This window comes from Peromyscus californicus, unplaced genomic scaffold, assembly GCF_007827085.1.
Source record: "Peromyscus californicus insignis strain IS unplaced genomic scaffold, ASM782708v3 Scaffold_17__1_contigs__length_78620276, whole genome shotgun sequence".
NCBI lineage: Eukaryota > Metazoa > Chordata > Mammalia > Rodentia > Cricetidae > Peromyscus > Peromyscus californicus.
The window spans coordinates 57,901,943-57,921,046 of NW_026294469.1; the positions used below are offsets into that span (position 1 = coordinate 57,901,943).

General features: G+C 42.4%; 1 pseudogene; it reads left to right on the forward strand.

Annotated features, from left to right (window-relative positions):
* The first annotated feature begins 878 nt into the window (after positions 1–878).
* LOC128112377 (glyceraldehyde-3-phosphate dehydrogenase-like) lies at positions 879–18,603 on the forward strand (annotated as a pseudogene).
* Positions 18,604–19,104: the final 501 nt, after the last annotated feature.

A 19,104-nucleotide genomic window follows, 5' to 3' on the forward strand; every position in this document is an offset into this window, starting at 1 on the left:
CATGGCAGGGAGCATGACAACAGGTACGTAGGTGTGGAATTGGAGCAGTATCAGAGAGCTTACATCTTTTCCTACAAGAACAAGGCAGAAAGAGAGATAACTGGGAGTGGCATGGACTTTGAAACCTCAAGTCCCACCCCCCAGTGACACACCTCCTCCAAAAAGGCCACACCTCCTAATCCTTCCCAAATAGCTCCATCAACTTGGACCCAGTGTTGAAGTATATGAGCCTTTGGAAGCTGTTCTCATGCAAATCACCACAATGAACTCACACATAGATACACATAAAGGCGCACACATATGCATAGGCATGTGGTCATGTACATCCAAACACCCACACCCACATCCACACACACAAATCCCCACACACATATACATGCTGTTTTATCTTCTTGTTTTGTCCACTGAAATTATTTACATATTTTCTGTGAGTTCTTAATGTGTCCTAACGGAGAGATGAGCTGCTTGACCCTATGGGGTCCAAACCTGGCTTATTTGTGATTCCTACTAGATGTTTATAGGTGACTAGTAAGAATCAGTTCTTAACAAAAAAAAAAAAATCAGTTCTTATCTTCACAAACAGAACCTGGTCTCATCCACACTCTAACTTTCACTCAGCACAACGGCCATTTCTTCATCAATGTCACCATCTGGTACTTTGTCTGCTTTCCATGTGCCCACACTTCTTGTGTGGGAGCAAGCAGAGTGGAGAACTCCCCACGTCCTCGGACACTCTGTGCAACTGGTTTTTGCTGTAGCTCCTCAAGGACTGGGGTTCCACTGGAATGGATGCTCTGGCTGATGATGCGCTCTTCCTCCCATGACAGCCTGTCTCAACACTGTCAATTCCTCTTCCGTGCTGACAATGAGCAGACACGATGGCAGGCTGCTCACTTAATGACTTCACTGATGACATGCAGGTGTGCACGGGTGTTGTACTCAGTCTTGACGCTTTCGAGCTCTCCTGGGTGGTTTGGAGGGCCGGCTCCATTAGTTTGTAGCCTTGTGAGAATATAGAAAACTGTTCTGGGTGTTTGCCAGTTTGAGATGAGCAATACGTGCTTGTAATGAATCCCTGACTCATAATTTTCAAGACAATATTAAGGATATATTAGGTCACTTCATCTAACAAACTGAAATGTGGGGGTGGAGGCTATGCTTTTAGTGAGAAGCAGTTGAGAAAGTCAATCAGTGCTTCGTGTAGTGTAATTGCAGTATTTTACCACTTTCTCACAAGTACCGCGAGCATGAGACTGAAGCTTCCATAGCATTGCTTCACGCATTTCACGAGATTTTCCTCTTCCTTCTTATAGGGTCAAGAGACAATGAAACCCAGCCTATATAAACTCCAGAATGAAAGGATATTGACTGGAATCCCAGCTTTAGCCAACGTTCCTCAAGGCAGTCTCCCAATATTTCACAATGGAGGAATAACAGCATCTACTTTTTAGGGCTATTATTAAAATCAGACGATACCTGCCACACAATACCTACTCAACAATGGTCAGAGTTACCAATGGAACCTAAAGCCCAAAGAAGATGGAAGGAATTTTCTTAAGGCTACAGAAAGTATAGAGACAGGCCTGGAAGTCTCAGGCAGGCTGTGAGGTCTCCTGTCCACAGCTGCATCCAGCAGATAATATTCGCTGGATAGTTTCTCTATAGTGATCCACTTCTTCTCAGTCATTCACTTGTTCACTGCGCTGCCCACCGCTTCTGATGACATCTTCCACTGCACTTGTTTGCTCTCTGTACTAAATGTCGGAGCTGACAGTGCTCTGAGAGCCCATGCAGACTTGGTGTCTGTCAGCACCTAGGTGGCCTTTGCCTTCAGTGTGCCAGTTTCCCATAGTTCTAGAATGGGAGGTCGTGAGGGGACCTTGAGAATGGGTCAGTTTGCTCAGTTTCCCTAATAGAACTGTATTCAAAGACGATGCACACTAATGTAAGCTTAGACTTACATTACCTAATTAACAAACAATTATTGTGTATCTCTTACCTCTTATGTGATAAGGGCAGAATGGGGAAGGGTAGAGAAACTACAAGAAGGAAGAAGCAGACATTTATTTGGATTTTGGTGTCCCTGGGGACAATGGTAGACATTTCACATGTGCTGACTTTCAATCCTCTCCCATTTTATAGACAATGACATGGAATCTCAGAAGGTTGTGCATTCAAACCTAAGATATCGTTAACTCCAGAACTGACCAAGAATAATTTTATGGATGGAAGTAATGGCAATGTAAGTGAAAGAAATGACCATCACAGGGTGCCTGGAAGACAAGAAGACCCATCTTCACCCTCAATTAGCTGGCATCATTCCCTTTGACCTTTACACAGTGAAGCCCTTCATCCCTATCCTGAACCATGACTATGAGATCCTTCTGGTTCCCATCTCAACCTTCCCATTATGTCTTAGTCCTATTCCAGATGTCCTACTGTGTCACTGTTTGTACTGCTAACCCTCCCTAGTTCCTACAGAGTCCACCCATATGTGACACTGCAGACAACTCATGACCAGCTGGGGGAAATCACGTTCAGAAAGGCAGGATCAGACAATGGTCAAGTGCACAGACCAAGGGCCCAAATTTACAGTGAGTAACTTAGCTGTGCCATCCACTAGCCCTGTGTCAGCTTCCCCACCCGTAAAAAGAGAGGGACAGTAGTACATGGGACATTCCTTTCTGATGAGAATGTACCAAGTTCATGCAGGTGCATCAAACATTCCCACAATGTACACATTCTCAGCAACCATCCCAACCACAGAAGGACCTTTGGGTTTGTATTTTTGGTTTTTTTGTTTGTTTGTTTGTTTGTTTTTCGAGACAGGGTTTCTCGGTGTAGCTTTGCGCCTTTCCTGGAACTCACTTGGTAGCCCAGGCTGGCCTCGAACTCACAGAGATCCTCCTGCCTCTGCCTCCCGAGTGCTGGGATTAAAGGCGTGCGCCACCACCGCCCGGCTGACCTTTGGGTTTGTGTGCCTGCATCTCATGACCAGTTTCCCTGATTCTGCCTCTCTGACTTCATTTGAAAACATGGGTATGTGCTCTGCTCAGCTTATCAACGCCATCTTCCATTCTACTGCATGTAACCTCCCACCACACATACATTCCAGCGTCAACAGACTCAACTCTTGATGCTTTTGTTTTGATGGCCTCTGTAGTGGGTAGCCATTCCAGCTTTGATCTGGAAGTTCCAACCCCCCGTTGAGGCTTCAGTAACTGTCATGCCTACAAGGCGGGGCCAAGAGAGGGCCCGGAAGACCCAAGATCCAGATGCGCCACCTCTCTTGGTTCCTGGACCCTGGATGCTGGAGGTAGACCCAGCAGAGTTCTCCAGAGAACACCGCCGGACTGCGCTCCGTCTTACCCAGACCCCGCAACCTACCTATCCCTCCATTTGTAAGTTATGCCACTAAATAAACCTCCCTTTTAACTAGGTGGAGTGGCCTTAATAATTTCACCAATAGGCCTCTGCCCCACATAGTCAATAGTAAGTGACTGATTGGTACAGAGGTCTACAGCCTCACTAATACCCCAACATAGAATCTCTGAAAGGTCCTCTAGCCTCTGACTCCCCCTTAACATTGGCTGGAGTGTCTCTACAGAGACTGCATTATGACCTTTCACTCGTTCCAAATTCTATCTTCCCTTCCCTGTCCAGGTCCCAGAAGTTAAACGGCCACCTGATAACCTCACCTCCATGTCGGCATTCTGTGGAGACTGGTGTACAGAAGACTGGTGTATGTAGTAGTCACCTGTGAAATGAGTGCCCACAGCACTGAAAGTCACCAGGACTGGTTTCCCAGATTGAAGAACTACTGTGGACTGAAAAAGTATCTCTCTCTTTTCCAGATGAGGCTTCATAAGAGCCCAAATGTAAGCATATTTGGACCATTTATAGCAGACACCCTAGGAATGCAGATCTCCTCAGCCTGCCCACGGGGGAATAAAAGCTATGAAGTGGAAAGACCCACCTTAGACCATCCAAAACGCTGGAGGCCAGCATTCCCAGCGTTCCTCAGAAATGACCTTCTCCACTTTTCAGACACAAATGATTCAATGAGCAAAATCCTCAGAACAGGGGAGACTGTTATCTGGGGCTAGGTTATGGTGGGACCTGTCTGCAGCTGGAAATTGATGCCTCGGATCTAGACCAGTTTAACCAATCACTTGGCCCATGCCTACTGCTGAAGCCGGAGCAAGCAGGTTCCTAGAGGGTAAATGCCAACTGGAGGGGCGATCTTCCACAGGCTAGAATCCTGGAGAAGCTGCCTGCTGCATAAGCGGGCAACACCCCTGCTTGTCGTAAAACAGAAACTCCTTCAAAACACGCAGGGGCTGGGGAGAAGGCTCAGTTGGTAAAGTCCCCGCCCTGCAAATTCAGATCCGCAACAACCACATAAAGAAATGGCCGCGCTCGTACTCCTTCGTATACTCTAGCACAGGTGAACACTCCCACACGAACCCATACAAACAACACATTCCCAAATACCCAGCAGATAGTTCTCCGTGCTCACAGCAGGGCGGCTGTGCTTGGACCATCCTCCTGTGAAAGCTTTCACATTTTTTTGAGTCAACACCCTCCCACACTTGTTGTACATCTGCTAGGGATCCATTCATGGGGAAAAAAAAAAAAAAAAAAGGAGAGGTAAAGTAGACAGGGCTTTCTGGAGAGGACTGAATAGCCATTCAGGTTAATCTGCTTCTTAGACCTTCCCTGAAAGCCCTGGAGGAATATCACAATGGGCATGAAGTCATCTGTTCATGGCATCACCTCTGCCACTAGAATGTATTGTTATTCGCTACCGTGCCTTTGTTGCGTCTAAAAGAAACAGCTTGTTCTCTGAGCCGTTGTTTTGAGTCATCTCACTCCCACAGTCCTCTGGGAGTGGAGATAAAGTTTGTGGTTATTGGATGCACTTCCTCGGAGGGGGCACAGCAGGTTGGAGTCACTCTCTGCTTGGCTCTGTTTTAATCCGGGTCTGGATGCGCAAGGCTAGTTCTGCTGAGGCATGTATAACATCACTTCATTTTACCTCCGAAGATTACTCTAGCCCCAAACAAATCTTCGGTAGTTCCGAAAACTTTGCAGTCATTAAAATAGTATGAAATAAAAGAAGCCATGCCTGTTCTCATGGCCCACACTTTCTCCAAGAACTGTCATCTGTGTTAATCACGGCAGAGAAAATACAAGAAAGCTGTAGAAATGAGCTGATGATTCTCTCAAGGCAAAGGTTTTCTTCATGCAGAGATGAGATTGGATTGCGTGTCCACCCTCAGTCTGTCCTCTGACTCCAGTGTCAGAAGTTAAACCACAAACCAGAAAAAAAAAATCACCTTGCGTGTAGAACTGGGCATTCAGTTGGTATGCACCAACAGACTCTGCTGGTCCCCAAGGACACTACTGGCCCTCATCAGGTCAACTTGTAGTTGGTGGGTGGGTGTGAGGCTCTCCTTGTCACTGCCTAACAATCTGCATAGTCCCTGCTTCCTCCCCTGGGAAACAGCCTGGAGGAGAAGGAAAACCTCAAAACTGTGGGTAAGGCTGCCTTTCTCGAAATAAAGGACCTGCCCCCCCCTTCTTTCCCCTCTTCCTCTTCCTCCACCTCCTTGTGCTCCCCTTCCTCCTCCTTTTCTCTTCCTTCTTTAGTGCTGGAGACCAAAGAGCCAACGCTTAACATGACATCTTAATTGATTCACAGCAAGAGTACAGCTTTGGATACAAACTTCATATATAAGGTTACGACTGTTTTATAGTAGAAAGCCTCTTAGATAAAGGATTATCAAAATCATTTTTTCTCAAGAGGAAAGTTCATATGTTTATATTTTGTACCTATCACAGTGACAATTTTTGAAATGATGCGTGGAATTTATTTTGCAGAAAAATTGTTTCTAGAGACTCTTCATACAAGGTAAGTTTGCAAGACAAAAATTCACTTGACAAAGTGGACTTTTGTGTTTCACTTTAAACCGTGATATGTAACCTGAGGAAGTACATATAAAGAAGGTGTTATTAACAAAAATGTTACTTGTGAAGCATAGTAATAGCTCCGTGGTTTACAACATTGATGACAAACCAGACTGCCTGTGATGACCTTGTACTTATCTCCTCTGATCATCCCCCTTTTATTAAACTGGGACTAATTTTGATACCACCTAAGCCTTAGAGGAGGATTAAATACATAAGTACTGGAAAAGCCCTTAAAACAATGCCCGACAACCAGAAAGTGTCAGATACATGTTTATTAAGTAAATTAATATTTTTCAAAATCACAACTGTTCCAAAAATTTAGGCAAAGATATGCATCATGTCTGTGTCTCATGCCAAGATGTTAAAATGGGGTTCATCTAGTTTTTAAATTCTTGTACTTACCCACATATTTTACTTTTCTAAATTTCTTTTACATTTGCTTATTTGTATTTATTTGTATATTGATCTGGATGGGTTGTGACACACAGGTAACAGTCAGAGAACACCTTGCAGCAGTTAGTTCTGGCCTTCTACCATGTGGGTCCTGGGAATCTAACTCAGGTCTTTAGGCTTGGCCACAAGCCACTTTTCCCACCAAGCCCTCTCTCTGTTCAATCTACACTTGATTTTTAAGAAATGAACAATAAACATCTATTAGAACATCAGAGGGTGAGAATGGTCACGCTCAATGATCCTGCCTTTGTCTAGGATGAAAACAGCCGTGGGTTCCATTCCTAGCATTGTATATATAAATAAACAAACTATGTTATAACTGTGCCATAAGGCAATTTTACTCAACCATGTGTGATCATAGGCAATGCCCTTACAAATATTTGTATTAAGGGTTGTGGCATGTTTTGCTAAGATTTGGAACATAATGGTGCTTGCTTCAATTATAATAGAGGGCCGAGCTCCTTTATCTGCTTGTATGTTCTGCCTCTCTTTCTTCTCCCCGTCGTCGTTATCTGAAAAATAAAAGATTGAGGGTGGGGCAGAGAAAGAAGAGAAGTACAAAAAAAAAAGGAAAGAAAAGAAAAAAAGCAAAGGAAGGAAGTAAATCAAATGACTAATTTTCAACAAATTCTAACTCAAATTGAATTAAATAGCAGCATGTCTCAAATAATTAACACAGCATATATAAGTATAGGTATGAAAGTATGTACAATGATTTTAAATTTATATTATCCATCCTTCTGGCTCTTTAAAAAAAATCCTCTAGTGGCATTAAGGAGATATCAAAGAAATCGAGGCTGCTAATCTCAATTTAGGACACTGGAAGATAAAGACACCCCAGGACTTGAGGGAGACGACTCATCTGCCATCTCTCCTCCTTGCAAGTCTTGGTGTTTGGTTGAGATTTCTTTTTCTGGGGGAGACAGACAAAAGCAAACTTCCACCCTCACATGTTCACTCACAAGTGAGGTAAGACTTAACCCTGTGAGGACGAAACTACGGGATTCCAAAGGAGGGCAAGTGAGCAACCTGGGAGCTTGTCATGGAAAACAAATGAGATTTTAGTTTCTCGCCTATATTGAGAACGTGGAAAGTGTGATACAAAAATTCCCTACTTAAACACAGGGTTGCTAGACTCGGGCAAGGAAAGGCTTCATTTGAGCCCTTGTCTAAATAATGGTTTTCATGGCCAACTTCTATTTACCTTCCTGTTATTCACTTGTCTAGTCTTTTCTCAGACACTCGAAAGGAACAAAATTATCTTTGCCACCTCTCACAAGATTGGTTCTTAGTTTTTGTGTTTTGATTTTTTTTTTTGTTATTTGTCTGATGATTTTAAAAATACACACACACACACACACACACACACACACACACACACACACACACACAAACATACATAATGTTTGTAGCTCTGGGTATAAAACAATGTTTCCAAACATATTAAACAATGAAAATACATAAGATAGCATAAAATCAGGATGAGGAAAGTGGTGGAGAACAAACCCAGTTGTAACCAACTTGGTACTGGGTAGGAAAAAAAAAAAAAGGAGAATCTGTATGTTTGATTTCCCTGGGTTGCCATAACAAAGGACTACAAACTGTCTGGCTTAAAGCAGAAATTATTCCTCGTGAATTCTAGAAGCTGGGAATTCTAGAATTGAGGGCTCAGAATGACCCTGCTCTTCCCAGACTCAAGCAGAAATCTTTATTGTCTTTCCAAGGTCCTGTTAAGGGCTGGAAATCTCAGGATTCCTTAGCTTATCACTTGTATCAACCATTTCTGTCACTGTCAGAGTACTATATCCTTCCTATGTTATGCCTTCCCATCTTTTTCCATTTTACAAGAATACAAGCACATCAATGTGGGGCCCACCTTGCCCCAATAATCACTCATCTTAACTAATTACACATATGTGATTCTTCAAATAAGTCATTTTCTGAGGTACTGGAGATTAGTACATCAAGACATCTTTTTTTGAAAGACACAGTTCAATCTATCACATTGAGTAATAGTCATGACAACTAAGACGGTATGTTCCCAATGCACACAGTATCTCATCAGGAAACATTGGCCTATTCCTCCTTTTATAGACTGAGAACCTTCTTTAAGATGTGAAAGCCATCCAGATCCCTCATTTTCCCCTCTCCCATCCCCTCCCCTCTACACCCTCCCCCAAGTTTACCCAAGAGGTCTCATCTATTTCCCCTTCCCAGGGTGATCCATGCATCCCTCTTAGGGTTCTCCCTGTTAACTAGCTTCTCTGGGGCTGGGAATTGTAGCCTGGCTATCCTTTGCTTTACATCTAATATCCATTTAGATTTGTCTTTCTGGGTCTGGATTACCTCACTCAGGATGATTTTTTTTCTAGTTCCATCCATTTGCCTGCAAATTTCATGATGTCATGGTTTTTTTACTACTGTGTAATACTCCATTCTGTAAATATACAACATTTTCTTTATCCATTCTTTGGTTGAGGGGCATCTAATGCTACTATAAACATAGTTGTGGTGGTATTGTGTTCCCCAAAATATTGTGCACACTAATAAACTTATCTGGGGTCAGAGAACAGGACAGCCACAATATTAAACATAGAGGTTAGGCAGTGGTAGCACACGCCTTTAATCCTAGCATTCCAGAAGCAGAGATCTACCTGGATCTCTGTGTGTTCAAGGATACAGCCAAGCATGGTGACTCATGCCTTTAATCCCAGAAAAATGAGCCTTTAATCCCAGGGAGTGATGGCAGAAAGCAGAAAGATATATAAGGTGTGTGGACCAGAAACTAAAAGCTTTTGGCTGGTTAAGATACAGAGGCTAGAAAATGGTGGCACTCACGCCTTTAATCCTAGCATTCCAGAGACAGAAATTCCTCTGGATCTCTGTGAGTTCAAGGCTGCACTGGAAACAGCCAAGCATGGTGACTAACGCCTTTAATCCCAGGAAGTAATGGCAGGAGGCAGGAAGGTATTTAAGACGTGAGGATAAGGAACTATAGGCTGGTTAAGCTTTTAGGCTTTTGAGCATCACAGTTCAGCTAAGAGGCATCCAGTCTGAGGAAACAGGATCACCTGAGGAATTGGTGAGGTGAGGAAGCTGTGGCTTGTTTTACTTCTCTGATCTTCCAGCTTTAACCCAATACCTGGCCCTGGGTTTGTTTTTATTAATAAGACCTGTTAAGATTCATGCTATAATTATTCTAATTGTCATCATAGAATTTTCATCCAGTAACTGATGGAAGCTGATGCAGAGATCCACAGCCAAGCACTGGGTGAGCTCTGGGAGTCCAGTTGAAGAGAGGGAGGAGGGGTTATATAAGGAAGGGCGGGGGCGTTAATATCATGATGTGGAAACCCACAGAGACAGCTGACCCGAGCTCGTGGGAGCTCACGGACTCTAGACCAACAGCTAAGGAGCCTATGTGGGACTGAACTAGGCCCTCTGCATGTGGGTGACAGTTGTGTAGCATGGTCTGTTTGTGGGGCCCCTAGCAGTGGGACCAGGGTCTGTCCCTGGTGCATGAGCTGGCTTTTTGGAACCTATTCCCGATAGTGGGATGCCTCACTCAGCCTTGATGCAGAGGGGAGGAGCTTAGTCCTGCGTCATCTTGATATGTCATGCTTTGTTGACTCCCATGGGAGGCCTTATCCTTTCCTAGAAGTGGATAGGGGAGGTGGATAAAAAGGAGGTGAGGGAAGGGAACAGGAGGAGAAAGAAAGAAAGAAAGAAAGAAAGAAAGAAAGAAAGAAAGAAAGAAAGAAAGAAAGAAAGAAAGAAAGAAAGAAAGAAAGAAAGAAAGAAAGAAAGAAAGAAAGAAAGAAAGAAAGAAAGAAAGAAAGAGCCGGGCGTTGGTGGCGCACGCCTTTAATCCCAGCACTTGGGAGGCAGAGCCAGCTGGATCTTTGTGAGTTTGAGGCCAGCCTGGTCTACATACAGAGCGAGATTCAGGAAAGGCGCAAAGCTACACCGAGAAACCCTGTCTCGAAAAATCAAAAAAAAAAAAAAAAAAGAATAAAAAAGAAAGAAGGAAGGAAGGAAAGAGAGAGAGAAAGGAATTAAAATATGTATGCAGCACAACAACAACAACAAAAAAAGGTAAAATCCTTGACGCAGGCCAGAGAGCTAATCAAACAGTCAGGATTTGAATGAAGACTCTAGAGTCCAACACTTCACTGTCACACTGTATGTATGTGCTTTGTGGTGCCGTCAGTGTATTTAACATTAAGAAAATGGAACTAGAAGAAGGGTACACCGGCTGGGTACACAAGCAGGACACCATCTTTCAAAGTTCAGCTGTGCCGGGACTTCAGATCTCTCTCAAGACAATCACTCCGCCTCTCCTAAGACTTGCAACAAACAGCAGGAGGACCCGTACTTATTAGAATGCTTCCTGATAAAGTACTCAAATACACTGTTGACAAGCCAAAACAATATTTTATAACACAAAAATTCGTAATACTCCATTCCTAATTCTAATGGTATGGCGTTTATTGCAATTCATGCTTTAAATTAAATGATGTATCTACCAACCTCAATTTTTAATTTGTCAGCATACCACTACACTTAGAATTATCCTTTTAACTTGTTTATTTTGTATTATTTTTATATGTGTGTATATACTCCTGCGTTAGTTTATGTGCCTAACATGCATGTGAGACCCAGCAGAACCCAGAAGAGAGTGTCAGGTCCCCCTGGAACTGGAGTTGCAAACCATGTGAGCCAGCATGTGGGGGCTGAGAATGAACCCAAGTCCTCTGCAACAGCAGCAAGTTCTCTTAACCACTGAGCCATCTCCACTGCCCCCCAATATTCTTCATTTGTATTGTTGAGTATTTTTTTTAAATGGAAATTTCCTACTCTTTTGTAGGTTAAAAAAAATTACATGCTAGAAGCAGAAAATTTTAGGTATATAGTCAAGTCAACATTGCCATGTTTTAAATAAAATAAGTATGTAAAAATGTTTAAAGCAGTATTCATTTTCAACACACATGTGTAGAAGTTAAGCTCCTCCATGAAAAGAGCAGGTGTGTGTCAGATTAGTCATCAAGAGAAGCTTATGTCTCTGTGCTATGTGCTATCAGACAATAGTGAATTGTTGGGGATGTAGCTCAGCTGGTAGAGTCCATGCCTAGATTGTAGGAGGCCTTGGGTTTGATCCCCAAGACCACATAAACTGGATTTGGTGGTACACCTCTGTAATTTCTGCACTTGGTAGGAAGAGGTAGGAGGATCAGGACTTCAAGGTCATCTTCAGCTATATCATGAGTTCAAGGCCAGCCTGAACTGTAGGAGACCGTAGGAAATGTAAAACCATGACAAATATAATTACAAAAAACAAATAAACAAACAAAAACACCAGAAGATAAAGCTGAGGTCCAAACCAGCACAGTATAGTCTCTTTTCCCTTTTTTTTTTTTTTTTTTTTTTTTTTTTGGTCCTGATGGTAGCTAGCACTAAAAATCCCAGCTCATATACATACATATGCATGTAGAAACTATTTTGTTTTCAGTGCTGGAGATGATGTACAAGGCTCTATCACTGAACTATGCCCAGTCCTTAAACACAGAAAGGAAAGCTGGCTATGGACTGCCACTATTAGATTGGACATTCTAGTCCTTATCAAAAGCATTTAGTTGGCATGCTTACACAAATCTTCACTTCAAAAAACTATTTGAAGAGATCTCCAGAATGCATTTCTTTAATGGCATCATAAAATATATCAGTGTCATCAAAGTTACGTACGGCAAATGGGTTCATCAAAGAGGTACTGAGGCTTGGCATGCTGTTTTAGCCACAGGACTCATTATCTCTGGTGTGATCTCTGAGTAAGGCAGAGCCTGAAGAGTGCAAAGCCGGAGGGAACCCACAGATCCAGCTGCCTCTTCATGCTTTCTCTAGCCAGTGCTCTCCCTCCCTCTGGCCATCAGCAGGGCTCCTGAAGCCTATCTGACATCACTCATACGCTCTAGCACCCACTCACATGCCACCTTTGTTATGGGTGGCACAAGGCTGTATTGTAATCCCTCCTTTTGTTGGAGAAAGTCTGCTTCCAGTCATCCCTTTGGAAGGTGATAGTATAAGACCATTCATTCAACTCAGTATTTATCAGCACCAATTATGTTGTGGGCATGGATTCAAGAACTGGATGTACCAGACTGAATAAGATGCATATAATACCATCCTGCCCCGTTCTTCACCTGAGCTCATAGTCAGAAAAGAATAACGTAGCTATAAAGCTGGTGTGGGTCAGGAAGTACCAGGGCTACACACAACAGAAGCCTGTCCTAAGTGTGAGGGTGTGGAGCATCTTAGAGGAATGACCTTTGTGTGATACCTGAACAGTCAATAGGGATTCGCCTAGTCAGAGAGAAAATGTGGTTCTTTGAGAAAAAAGAGGGCAAAAGTGACCTGACTCTTGAGATCTCATTGGAAGCTGGAATCTGATCATGCAAGTGAAATGCTTGAGAACTCAATGTCACACCTTGACCTATATCTATTTGGATTATTGGACAGAATACAGATGACCATGAAGTAAATGTCATAGGGATATGTGTATCATGTATGTAAATGTACGTAGGTATATGATACGTTCGTGTGCGTTCATGCATGCGTTTGTGTGTGTGTGTGTGTGTGTGTGTGTGTGTGTGTGTGTGTGTGTGTGCGCGTGTGCGCCCATGCCAGAGTACATGTGTGGAGTTAAGAGGATAATCCACCATCTTGTTTGCTACAGTATCCCTTTGGTGTTCACTGTTGCATAAGCCACACTAACTGGCCTGTGAGTTTCTGGAGGTCCTCCTGTCTCCATCTTCCATCTTGCCATATGAATACTGGGTTTACAGACACATTCTACTTTACCCAGATTTACATGGGTTCCCGAGATTCAAATTTATGTCCTCCTGCTTATATGACAAGTGCTTTATCCACTTTAAATAAAGGGAAAAACTTTATTAGATGGAGCAAGTCAAGACATAAAGTATTATGTCCTACTATTTTGTTCTATACATACAACATCATGTTGTAATATTTTGGATCTAGATTTATAAATAGCTTAAGCATAAGTACTTTATTAAAATTCTAGCAACTCCTTGCTACACAAAGCAAGTGCTGTTGGTTTCACAGGGAACTGCTGGATCTTAGGACAAAAAGGACAAGAAAAGATCTGAATAACCCAGTAGGAAAGACCATGGAAAGGGAAGGGCAATTTGTATTTGAAATCAATCACAGCTTCTCGGTGACCATTATCATGGCCATGCTGCTGGAAACACCCCTGTCTGGACTTCATGCATAGCACAAGGGATGCATTACAGTCTTCAAAACCTTTATACAGCACTGGAATCAAAGAAGAGAAAAAAAATCATGTTAGCAATGACCACTCAATGTCAAGTAGAACTTACTTCGAAACCACTCTCATACATTTGCCGTCTCCACCTGGTCTCACAGCCTCTTTTTGGTCATCCATCCCCTTTAAGGGCGGTGTTAACTGTACTTTACAGGTGAGACAACACAAAGACAGGATTACAATGGGTTTCCCCCATCAGAAAGCTCTGGACGGCTCGAGAGGGCACTGCAGTTCTCAGAGGTCTTGCTTGGTCCCCTCCCTTGATCATGTTTCTTGGTCCAAGCACTGCTGCCACCAGGAATGGACAAATCTTTAACTTGGACATTACAGGACACTTGGCTCCATCTCTTGCCTCTGGTCACTAGGTGTCAACAGCAAGTTCCTTCATCCCCTTCTTACAAAACCCCAAATGTCCTCAGACATGAACAAATGTCCCAGAGGACAATGTTGCATCTTACTTCAGATTTATTACATGAAGTGGCCCTGTCTGCATAAATATCTGCTCAAAATGTAAATATCTATAGTTGCAATTATGCATACATCCATAGTTTTGTTCTTTGGATAAAAATTCATGTTTTTCACACATTTGCCCTCCTCTCTTAGTAAACTTTAACTAATTAGAAAGTTAATAGGTATACATGAGAAAATAAATCCATAAATATGCCCCTTAGAGACCATCCAGTCAGTACCTTGAGGGGTTTTTCAGTTTTGTAAGCATATTGTCTTTTATATTTTCAGATGGAAAATATAAAAATGTTGGGCAAACAACATTATTAAGAGCATTGTCTAGCAGGTGTGATGGCCCACATCTTTAATCCCAGTACTTGGGAGGCAGGGACAGGAGGATCTCTATGAGTTCTAGGCCAGCCTCTCAACCTAGAGAGTTCCAGGACAGCCAGGGCTACATAGTGAGACTGTGTCTCAAACAGACAGGCAAAACAGAGCATCTTTTATGCCATTACTTTGAAATAACTTTAAAGACTGTCTAGCCTTCCAACATGTAAGTATATCCCACATATAAATATATCAATACTTATTTTTCAATATTTTATAAATTTCATTATAAATTTGTCTGTTGTACTTTTTCTGTATTGGGGGTACATGTATATGGATGCGTATGTGTTCAGGTGTGTGTGGCCCTTAGTGAGCAGGTATATGTTCAAGCCAGAGATCAATGTTGGTTGTCTTTCTCAATCTCTCTTAACCATTTCTGTTTGTTTGTTTGTTTGTTTGTTTGTTTGTTTGTTTCAGACAGTCTCACTGAACCCAGAACTCACAGACTCATCAGGGTTGCCAGCAAACTTCAGGGATCCTTCTGTATCACCTTCCAGTGCTGGGACTACAGGCATGCCCCCGACCCCACCTGGCTCTTCATGCGGGTCCTTGGAATCTGAATTCAGATCCCCAGGCTCTCAGAACACACGCTTTACTGGCTGAGGCATCTTTCCGGTGCAGTACCTCTGGTGTAAGCACTACATTAGTGAATATTTGTGGATATTCCCTAAATATAAGTCCCCCAAGTTGAGAGAGTGGGAGAAATGAGCTTACTGTCACACTGCCACACTTCAGGCAGAGAAAATGAAAGAATCTATGTCTCTAACCCATGCTGACTTGAAGGTGCTTGATTTCACCTTTACCGATTTTGAAATTCAAACGTTTTCCATTATGCTATCATTTAATTTGTTGTTTCAGATTGTAAGATATTTAGCTGTTTTGTAACTTACTTGTACACATTTTTTTTAATTAAATAATATTCCTAAAGAATTTAAAATGCTTAATCAAATGCCATGTAATTGCTTTTTCTTCCAGGTTTGTCCTTTCTTTTTCACTGACGGTGATATAATTGTTTTTAAACTCAGGGTAATGTCAAAAAGATAAAGTCCAAAAGATAATTGCACTGTGATTTTTATATAGAATCCTGTTGACTCTAAAAATTAGTTGTGGGGCTCTGGCATTGATGTGATGCTGAGCTGTCTCATCTATGAGATTAGTTCTTTCCTAATGTCTCTCTGTAGGGCACTTTCTCCATAAGAGGCCCACCCACTTTCAAGTCAGTCTTACAGTGTTGGGTTACTATCAAGTGGATTTATTTTCCATTGCGTTTCCTAACTACATATTTTGCCATGTTCTCTCTTGTTTAGTAGAGTCTCGGTTTCAAAAATAGCGTTGTGGTCCCTGCACACAGTGGGTATTTGAAAGTCATGGAGGTTGTTTATAATGTGTCTAAGTTTTAAGATTTTCATTTTAGGAGCAGTTAATCTGTGGGTAGTGTGTGTGTGTGTGTGTGTGTGTGTGTGTGTGTGTGTGTGTGTGTGTGTGTTTTGGGGACTGAGCCTGAGACTTTGTTCATACTAGGTAAATGGTTTACCGCTAAGCTATACCACCATGAGAATAATATTTTCAGAACTCAGCCTAAATCCATGTTCTTCATTTCCTTTTCTTTCATGTTGCAGGGATACTTATACATTGTAATACATAGTACACTGATAAAAGCATATTTAAAAGTAGAGTCTACTGATACATTAAATTATGTTCTACAAACAGTTTGATAAAATAAATACTAAAATTAAAATTAGAAAATGGAAATAAAGACATATTACTAGTTTATAATCTAAAATTTAAATGTATTTATTAAACACCATTGAAAAAACCAAAGTAACTATTTATAAAATGGTATGGATTTTAAATTGTGTGAAATCCAGGTGTCAGAATAACTGTGTCTACTATATTGAGGGGATGGTTGATAGGCAAAAACCAAAATTTAAGAGCTCCATTTTGTGAAGTTTCATTTTCTTATAGTTCTGCCTTGTAGAGAGTTTTTGGTGCATAGACCTGACATTTTTTATAATTAGCACAGCGGATACTTTATGTAAAAGACTGTGACTGAAGGGATTTGAGGAACTTGAAAGCAGTTTAGCCAGGCTAAGCGTTCCTTTTGCAGTCTGTACACTCGTAAATTGCCTGGCATTTGAATCCTTTTCCTCTTCATATGGAGAGCAAAGATACAGCAGCTTCGGGTCACCACCATGGCACAGTTTTATGGTATTTATTGCCTCTCCAAGAAGGTGCTTTTAATCACCAACAACCTATGTAACCTTGAGTAAATCACTTGCTCTCTCTGGACTTGTTTCTTCATTCACTACAGAAAGTTAGAATCAATGATTGCACAATAACACTCCTTTTACCTCCAAAACTCTAAAATTGCGTTGTTCGAATCCCTACTAGGTGTTAGCCCTGTAACTTGTACTTTGCACCTTCACAATAGATGGATTCATATATATCAAATGGGATGCTTGAAATATGAAATGAGGGATTAAGAATCTTAACTCAGAGCTTTCATTTCCAGCTGAGTACTATAGATGAGACCAGGCCATCCCTAGAACCACCAAGGGGACAATCATTCAAGAGACTGGAGGATGAGCAGTGCAGGACTATGGTCCTTGGCAGCTAGATAATTCACAAGAGGGGCTCCGTAATCCTCTCTGCTGGAGGGGAGCTTTTCATCTACCCATAGATCTAAGGATCTAGTGGGTGACATAACACTTTAAAAATATGATCAACTCAACATAAAGAATCAATAGAGAAACACAACGTAAAAGAGGGATTAAGACAGTCAACAAGATGACCAACTTAAATCCAAATGGATTTCCCTTTACAGATTTTGTTTGTGCCTAGTTGCTCAGGATAGAAGTGTTAGTACTCGGCACAGGTGGTGAAAAGTGGGGACAGTTAGTCCTGGTCTTGTTCCCAGACTTTAGGGAAAAGCTTTCAGCCTTTCCCATTGGCCATGCCATTGACAGTGAGTTTTTCATGCACAGCCTTTGAAGTGTGGAGAAAGCTGCTTTCTAGGTCTAGCTATTTCAGTTCACAGACAACAGGATTATCTTAGATGCCTTCAATTATAGGAAAGTGTATATTGTTGCCATCAATGACCCCTGCATTGACCTCAACTCCATAATTTGCATGTTCTGGAATGACTCTACCCATGGCAAGTTCAACGGCACAGTCAAGGCTGAGAATGGGAAACTTGTCATCAACCAGAAGGCCATCACCATCTGCCAGGATCAAGATCCTGCCAACTTCAAATGGGATGATGCTGGTGCCAAGTATGTAGTGGAGTATACTGGTATCTTCACCACCATGGAGAAGACAGGGACCCAATTCAAGGTTTGAGCCCAAAGGGTCATCATCTCTGTCCCTTCTGCATATGGCCCCATATTTGTGATGGGTGTGAACCACAAGAAGTATGACAACTCACACAAGATTGTCAGCAATGCTTCCTGCACCACCAACTGCTTAACTCTCACCCCACCCCCTGCAAACTTTCCATGACAACTTTGGCATGGAAAGACTCACGACCAGTCTATGCCATCACTGCCACGCAGAAGACTGTGGATGGCCCCTCTGGGAAGCTGTGATGTGATGGCCATGGGGCTGCCCAGAACATCATCCCTGCATCCACGGGTGCTGCCAAGGCAGTGGTGGGCCAGGTCATCCCAGGGTTGAATGGGAAGCTCACAAGCATGGCCTTCCATGTTCCTACCCCCAATGTGTCTTTCATGGATCTGACATGCCATCTGGAGAAATCTGCCATGTGCAATAACATCAAGAAGATGGTGAGGCAGGAATCAGAGGGCCCACTAAAGGACATCCTGGGCTACACTGAGGACCGCTTGTCTCCTGCAACTTTCATAGTGACAGCCACTCTGCCACATTTGTTGCTGGGGCTGGCATTGCTCTAGGTGACCACTTTGTAAACCTCATTTCCTGGTATGACAATGACTACAGTTATAGCAACAGAGTAGGACCTCATGGCCTACAAAGCCTTCAAGGAGTAAGAAGCCCTGGACCATCAAGACCCTACTCCATCAAGAACATGAGAAGAAGAGAGAGGCCCTTGGCTGCTGAGTCCTGTCTGAACTCAGTCCCCCACATAGAGCACCTCCCCACACAGTTTCTATTTCAGACTCCCCGAAGACGGGAAGGAGCTTAGGGAGCCCTACTCTCTTGAATACCATCAACAAAGTTCACTGTACAAAAATAAATAAAATAAAGAAAAAACGTCTATGCTATTGTTCATGTGGATTTTAAAAGGACCTTGAACAGATTAAAAATAATTTTGAAAATAAAGGCCCGGATTACAGCACTCAGACTTCCCCAATCATGAATTCATGAAGCTTTTGTAAACAGAGCAGTATAACACCAGCACAAAGTGGGACACAGAGACCATTGGAATGGTACAGAAAACTCAGAAACACACCAGCACATGTAAGGTCAACTAAATTTCACAGAAGATTCAAAGCAATTAAACACAGAAAGGCTGTCCTCTTCAACAGGTG